General features: G+C 46.4%; 1 protein-coding gene across 3 annotated transcripts in view; it reads left to right on the top strand.

Moving 5' to 3' along the window:
* The first annotated feature begins 4,865 nt into the window (after nucleotides 1–4,865).
* RNASEL (ribonuclease L) overlaps nucleotides 4,866–7,220 on the top strand; it is a 164,408-nt gene continuing 162,053 nt past the window's right edge. The window contains exon 1 of one of the 3 annotated variants that reach the window (XM_069232069.1): nucleotides 4,866–4,991. The gene's annotated coding sequence lies outside the window, so the exon portion shown is untranslated. Of the gene's footprint in view, nucleotides 4,992–5,297; nucleotides 5,686–7,220 lie in introns of those variants that run through there. The other 2 variants (XM_069232071.1, XM_069232070.1) reach the window with 2 other exon arrangements.

The raw sequence follows: 7,220 nt of genomic DNA, 5'->3' as shown, positions 1-7,220 counted from the left end.
CAACTCTGCAACACAGTGCTGAGTTGGAGAGAGCCTTTGTGCGAATGTGTGTTTGGCCGGGCCGAGACGGCCAGCCAAACATGCATGCAAACTGAGGGGAGTGCTCTGTGCATTCCAATCACACTCGTCACCCCCATGGCTCTGCCCCCCTTTAAAAATAAAACAATAATAAACGTGGTTTATTATCGTTTTATTTTCAAAGGTTTTGCAGCTCCTGCTGCTGGTGGGGGAAGTTGCTCCTCTGCCCTAAGGGAGGAGCCGCCCCTGAGAGGGGGACACCCAGTTATGCAGTGTTTCTCACTGGCCAACCTGGCGGCACAATGACAATGTACCAGGAGTCGAGGAGCGCAACGCGATCCTGGGCATAAGGGCTCCTACACCAATTAAGCTGGCTAAGTTGCTGCCTTGGTTGCGCATGTACCCTGATACGGAAATGGCGCGAAAATTTGAATGGGGTTCCAGAGAAGGTTTCCAGATGGAATATCAAGGACCGCAAGTGCGACGATGGGCTGACAATTTGCAGTTTGCCAGGGAACTTCCTGAGGTGGTTGCTACCAAACTGAGTAAAGAGATGTCAGAGGGACCGATTGCAGGCCCTTTTTATGAGTGGCCTATGGAGGTCAGAACAAGAACAAGGGGGAGTTCCTTCTCGTCCATCGTGGCCGGCAAGGGCGTCGGTGAATGACTTCATCGCGGCAGAGGACACGTGGGTGATGTACGCATCAGTCGATAATGCCATTCGCCTGATTCGATCGGAGCTGGCTAAATGTGACATCAAAGCAACTTTCTGACTCTTGCCCATTCATCCCAAGGATTTCTCATTGCTGGGGATGTAGCTGGATGGGGCCATATATGTTGACAGGGTTCTGCCCATGGGTTGTGTTGTCTCGTGCGCCTTGTTCGAATCTTTTAGCACATTCCTGCAGTGGGTGTTCACGAAGGTCAGTGGACTTTGGGCGGTGTCGCATTACTTGGACGATTTCATTTTTGTGGGTAAAACTGAGTCTGGGGCATGTGACAGGGCTTTGAGGTGATTTGAAGCTGGCATGGTTGGAGTTTCAATCTTTTGAGGGGGTTGAGGAGCAATTTTGGTGTCAGGATCGAGGTGCGCTTGAGGCACGAGTGTTGCGTTTCGTATTGTGTTTGATTTTGATTACGAAAGGTATGCCACCAGCTATGATTGGAGGCTAATTGGCAGGGGTGTCCTTTTATGGAAAGCTGTTTTTTGGCTGTGACCCAGAGAAGGGTGATATTTTGGGAAGAATGTTGAAAAGGTGGGGGAAAGAAAGGATGGGGTCAGGTGCTGCAGTGAGGGAGGCTATTACGTTCGATTTGCTACTTGAGTTGTTACACGTGCTGCCGTGTAAGGTGGTTGGGTGGCCAGCTTACTACAACGCATGCAGGGTGAACGTTTGGGCATCTGGCTTCGAAGGTCCAAGACTGACAAACTTGGAAGGGGGAAATGGGTATGGCTGTACAAAGGGGGTGATGCTGCAGCATGCCCGGTGGGACAATGGGGCAGTTTTAGGGCACAAGTGGTGCCTGGTGAAGGGGCTGTTTTTTGTCACACGAATGGTGAGAAACATAAAGCATTTCAGTTGTTGACAGTTTTGCGGATGGCGTTGCAACGGATTTGGAGTCAGGTGGATCATTTTGGGACTCACTCATTCCAGATTAGGGCTGCAACTGCGGCAGTCAGGCTAGGGTGGGATTGGGTGCTGATCAGGTGAATTGGAAGGGGGCGCTTGCGATGCTGTGAGCAATATGTTAGGGCATGAGCTGTTTTTAAGGGTAGGGGGGGAGAAGTGCATGCATGCTGCAAAGAGAGGGTGGAGGTGGGTTGTTTTACCTCTACTGAAGTTTGTTCTCTTTGCCGGTTGTGCGAGTGGCACAGGCAAGATCAAAAGTGGTCACATGGCTGGTCAGGCATTCCTTTATACACTGGGTAGCAAAATATGCAGAGAAACAGATCTATGGACATTCGCTTGGACTGCCGAGTAGCAGTCATGAGGTCTTGTGGTGGCAGGAGAGCAGAATGAGGTGGGGCATTTGCTTCTGTTTCTAACATCTATGCAGGCGAACTGGGGTTGTCCTGATGTGTTTGTACTGCACATGGGGGAGAGTGATCTTGTGCCACTCTCTGGGCTCGTCCTTCTGCCACACATGCAAGAGGAAATGGCTCTGCTTCGACAAAGGATGGCTGGACAGAATTTGTGCCCCGGAAGAAATAGAGGGGGCGATAAAGCATGGGGAGATCGAAGAGGCTAGGAGGAAATTCAATTGGGCAATGAAGGTTTTTTGCTGGGCACATGATATAAAAGTTTTGACATATGAGGGGATTAATGAGGAAAAAGCGGTGCTCTTCAGGGATGACGGACTGCACCTGTTGGATATGGCAATACATATCATATCATGGAATTGCGTTTTTTGCTGGGGGATTTATGGGGTGAGAAGGTATGGCTCAGAGAGTCTGCTTAAGTGCGTTGCAGTGGTCTCGCTGGTGGGGCAGCAAAACGCCACAAGGGTTTTGCTGGGTGGCAGTAGATGGGGGAAGGTGGAGAGTCAGATGCGCGCCTGGCCACCCTTCCAAGGGGGGAAGAAGAAGCAGGTGAAGGGCGACAGCATGGGGGATGCTCAAATGAGGCAGGAGATGAAAGGAGAATGTGGATAGTAAGTGAATGAAAGTGGAGGCTGGGTGAACGGAGGCAAAAGTGGGAGAATTAAGTGGAAACTGAAAGATGGGGGAGTTTTCGAAAGGGGCAGTATGGGAAAGTTGATGGAAGTTGAAGTTTCAAAGTCATGCAAATGTTATGTTATAAATAGCAATCCTGTCCTAATAAATGGCCTTTTACACTATTCGAGAGTGTGATGGTGATTGTATCATGATGAAAAGCAGGGAAGGATAATTAAAAAAAAAAAAAAATGGCGCTCGGAGCTGAATGAAAACGCCAGTGCTCCTGAGGAGGGCTGATAAACAAAGAAAAAATAAGTTCATACATTGGCAATAAAATGAGTTATAGTGGAAGGATTGCGTACTTGGTCCCTGCTCTATGGAAGGAATAAACAGAGGAAGAGAAGAAATGGGGAGAAAGAATGGGAGAGTGATGATGGAGCCAGCAAATAGTAAGCTCCCAAAGTACACATAAGACGCCTCTTTCGAGACAGCGCATGCGTGCCGTCTAGAGCGAGAACTAAAAAACAGCCCACAACAAAAGCTGCATGTAAAATTGTAAGTTTAAAAATATACTAGTTGTGTTTCTGTTTTAAACCACCTAAAACACTTTCAAACAATCATTTGTTAACACTTCCTATGAACCTGTAAATTGGCATTGGAACTACAACCTGGCATTTAGGTAGTTGAACTCTTTGATTAGTTTCAATTGGCAAAAATTAGCAACCACTTGATGACAATTATTAAGGAAATCCCATTACTTTATGTTATGTGTCCGCATGCCTTGCAGATGTGATACACAATATTAGCACTTTACCTCTGTCCCCAAATATCTACTAGGAGATTCCCACACATGCTAAATTCTGCAGAGAGTGCTTCGAGTGACAAAAAGATATCATCTACCGTACATGCCAACATTTTAGAATATGGAAGTAAATGGAAGATTTTAAAAAATGGGGGAATGTGTTTTCCCCGTTGACTTCTATTGAAACAGAGAGAATTTCAGGCAAGATACAGCCAGGATAAAGCAATTTTTGGGTTAAGAAATCTTGAATGTACCGCCTGAATCGGATCCATTGGCATACATGACCCTCATATTGCTTTTGAAAGGTTTACAGGCCATACATGCCAACATTTGAGATGAGGAAAGAGGAAGATTTTACAAAATTATTGGGAGAATGTATTTCCCTATTTACTTCTATTGAAGCAGATGCAATTTCAGGTGAGAGACTGACAGACAAAATAAAGCAATTTAGGGTGCTACCATTCCTGATGTAGTGTTGGGGGCCCTAGGCCCTTATGCTACTTAAATAAGTGACACAGACACATAGCTGCTCTTGGTACAACTGGCCCAGGGCACGTGTGCCCGGCCCATTTTACTAGCAGGGTCCCCTGGCCGGTGACGCCTATGTTGGATGGGTGTGGGGTGAGTGTGGCAGCCATCCCTCAGCAGAGTCAGTGGCGTAGCGTGGGGGGTGCAGGGGGGGCCGGCCGCACCGGGCGCCACATCTGGGGGGGGACTCGAGTGCTAAAATCCACAGGTTAGGGGGCGCAAATTACTTGCCTTGCCCTGACACCACTGAGCAGAGTGGCTGGTGGAAACACTAGAATGTGTCCAGAAGGACACTATATCCGAGACTCCCGCCTGAATCTGGCCTATTGCCAAATACATGATCCTCGTATTGGTTTGGAAAAGTTGACAGGCATGTTACTTATTACTGCTATAGGAGATCCTTACACATTACTTACTTAGTATGGTGAGCAGGCGTCCTGGATTTGCCGGGACAGTCATAATTTTCACTAGCTGTCCTGCAAGATATCTGTAAATGTTTAGGTAATTTCCCAATTTTTAGAGAGGGTCTCCTGAAAACGTTGGGAGGTGAATTCTTCTGTTTCCCAAAGCACAGATAGTTAGCAGGTGTTATCAGAAAGCAAATTAAAAAGGCATTACATTGGCTTTAAAAATTACATTGCATTTATGTGCTTAGTGCCTCTTGTGTAATTCTGTGCTGATGAGAGTTGTCATTCTGTGCGCTGGGTTGAATTTATAGAAGTTAGAGGGGTATACGAGATCCTTACAGCATCTCCTCTCAGCCTTGAGGAGCTGAGCTGCCGCATTTTTGCATAGAGCAGAGAGCCCTCCACGCCCCCACAGGACTGTGTCGTCACTGTGGAGAAACGAAAGTGAAGGCCGGGCGGCTGCCTGGCTCCTCCCACCGCTCCAGCTGCGCTTGCTGTAAGCTGCTCGCAGCTGCTTTGGGAGCCCGGCTCACCCGGGCAGTCCTACAGCCTCGGACGCTTTGGTGGAGGGGGATTGGGGGTGAGTTGCGTTCTGCGTTTATCATCGAAATTGCAAAGTTACGGCTGGTCACTGATCTGTGGCAATCTTGCAAGCGCATGTAGGCAGTTTTCTATTTTTTTTTGCCAGATTTTGCTTTCTTTCTTATTTGATTTCACTGCAGGAAACGCGAATAGACGTCTAGGCTTCGAAACAGACAGCGGAGGTGACATCGTGCAGCTTTGATGATATTGCAGGATTTAGCTCCGTCCTAAGCCCCGCCCTCAGTAGCCTCGTGTTTGGCGCTGAAGGGGTAGAGGGCAGGGCTCGCGGTGGAAACTACTGAAAGTAAGCAGGGCACGTTCAGCTCCTTTATGACAAGGGCGACCAGATATCTCTATACCCTAGTCCACCCCTATTCCCTTCCTTGACTTTGCTTCAACCTATCATTGTTATCGGGTGTCACAGTCCAATTGGCGCAGCTAAAACGAACTAAAACACTCCCGTAACTCACTCCTATGTAAACGCAAAGCTCAGGAATGGAAAAGTGGTGCCCTGGTGAGATGGAGGTCTCTGGCTACCCCATTCATAACTCTCCAGGCCATGAGTAGCAAGTGTAGAAAAAAAGTACTAGCCAGCGGACACATAGCTGGTAGTCCTGCTTTATCTTCTGGTCTGCGCTACTTTTGAAAAACGTGACAGCTACCGGGCCGAATAATCAGTAGTTGCCAAAAGGGTGAGTTTTTGAAAGTCGATCGAGAGTGAGTAGCCCATGAAATCTAAATGATTTTGGACTGCGTAACAGTCATTAGAATTTTGTTGAATATACTTAAATACGGATTTTGGCCTAGCGTTATTGTAACCACTTATTTATTCCCGTCGTGTGGTAATCGTGAAGTAACAGGCTCCAATCTCTCTGGACGCCCTGTTGTAAGACTCCCACCACAATATGATCAGATGCAAGTAGCAAGTAATGCTAGGATTTTCAGTTATTAAAAAACAGGATGCGCGGTTAAGCAGATGATGTATATGAAGTGTCACAGGCCAGTTTCATAAGGGAGGGGTGAATTGTTGAGGAAGAGTGTTGCCATTTGTTCTCGATTTACAAACGTAATCTTTACGGAGTGTTGTATTTGTAAACGCGTGCTAAGAAGGGCCTTCTGAGAAGGCAACTGCAGCTTGCACCACTAGTTGCCCCTGAAGCCCTGCCAATGCCACTCGAAACACAGCCACTAAGCATCACACTCCTACAAGTGGGAGAATTCAGATTAGTTCAGGCAACTCACAGCTATCATAATGCCCTGGGTGGTGGCTATCATTACTTTTGAATGTGCTGTGATTAAATTGCTGGTGCTGACCACCAGCTAATATTTTTGTCAAAAATAAAGGCTACACTATGACTAGAGAGACGGATGGAGAACACAAATGAGCCGGGGTTTCAGTCTTACATTTGTAGTGATTGAGGGAACCAGAAAGGAAGCATTTGACTGCACTGTGTGTTCTGCAGTCTGGTTTCAGTTCATACAAGAAATATATGCATTGGCACTGGAATTATGCAATTCTGCGACGATATTTGCATAACTATGTATTTGCTACATTTGCCTTGTAATCTGTTTTTTACTGCATAATCTGCCTAAATATTCCGAGCTCAAATGGATCAAAAGTTGCAACAAATATGGCAACTCGGGTTCCTGCATACTGAAGGCTTTTATTCAAAGGTAGACTAGTCGTTGTTCAGTTGCTTATTGCTGTAGTTGAATATTGAATTGGTTCTAATTAAGGTGAACTCTTTTCTCACATAGTGTTACAAGACAAAATAATTAAGTAAAACTAAAACAAAATCTTCCACGGTATGTTGCATAATTTGCCTTTTCTCGACGTATATTTTAGTAAACCCTGCCGCATAATTTGGTCCTCCTCTGACGCATAATTCCAGTAGACCTGACCATAAGGCACACTGCCAGTGATAAGTAGTGAAAGATCGACAAAAACATCTGCAGATAAATTCCACTCACCTCTTGGAGCTGCTATTAGATCTTACAGCGGCCAGAGCTGCATTAGGATAACAGTGGATCATTTAAGCTTGAATCCGGAATGTGGGAGAACAGTTTATTTGCACTGTTTTGCAATAGTTTGCCCCGTTTGTACTTCCCTGCGTTTGGAAAGAAAGCATATTAAGACAGTTTTGTTATGTTTTTGAGTAGTGTGTAGCCCCAAATGTCTTGTCAGTGATATCAAGATAGGGACCCACTAGGAATTGCTTGTGGGGTG

The sequence above is a fragment of the Pleurodeles waltl genome, chromosome 4_2 (genome assembly GCF_031143425.1).
Source record: "Pleurodeles waltl isolate 20211129_DDA chromosome 4_2, aPleWal1.hap1.20221129, whole genome shotgun sequence".
In the NCBI taxonomy this organism is placed as follows: domain Eukaryota; kingdom Metazoa; phylum Chordata; class Amphibia; order Caudata; family Salamandridae; genus Pleurodeles; species Pleurodeles waltl.
The sequence above is the reverse complement of the archived record's forward strand: the minus strand, read 5'-3'. Positions and strand labels throughout refer to the sequence as shown.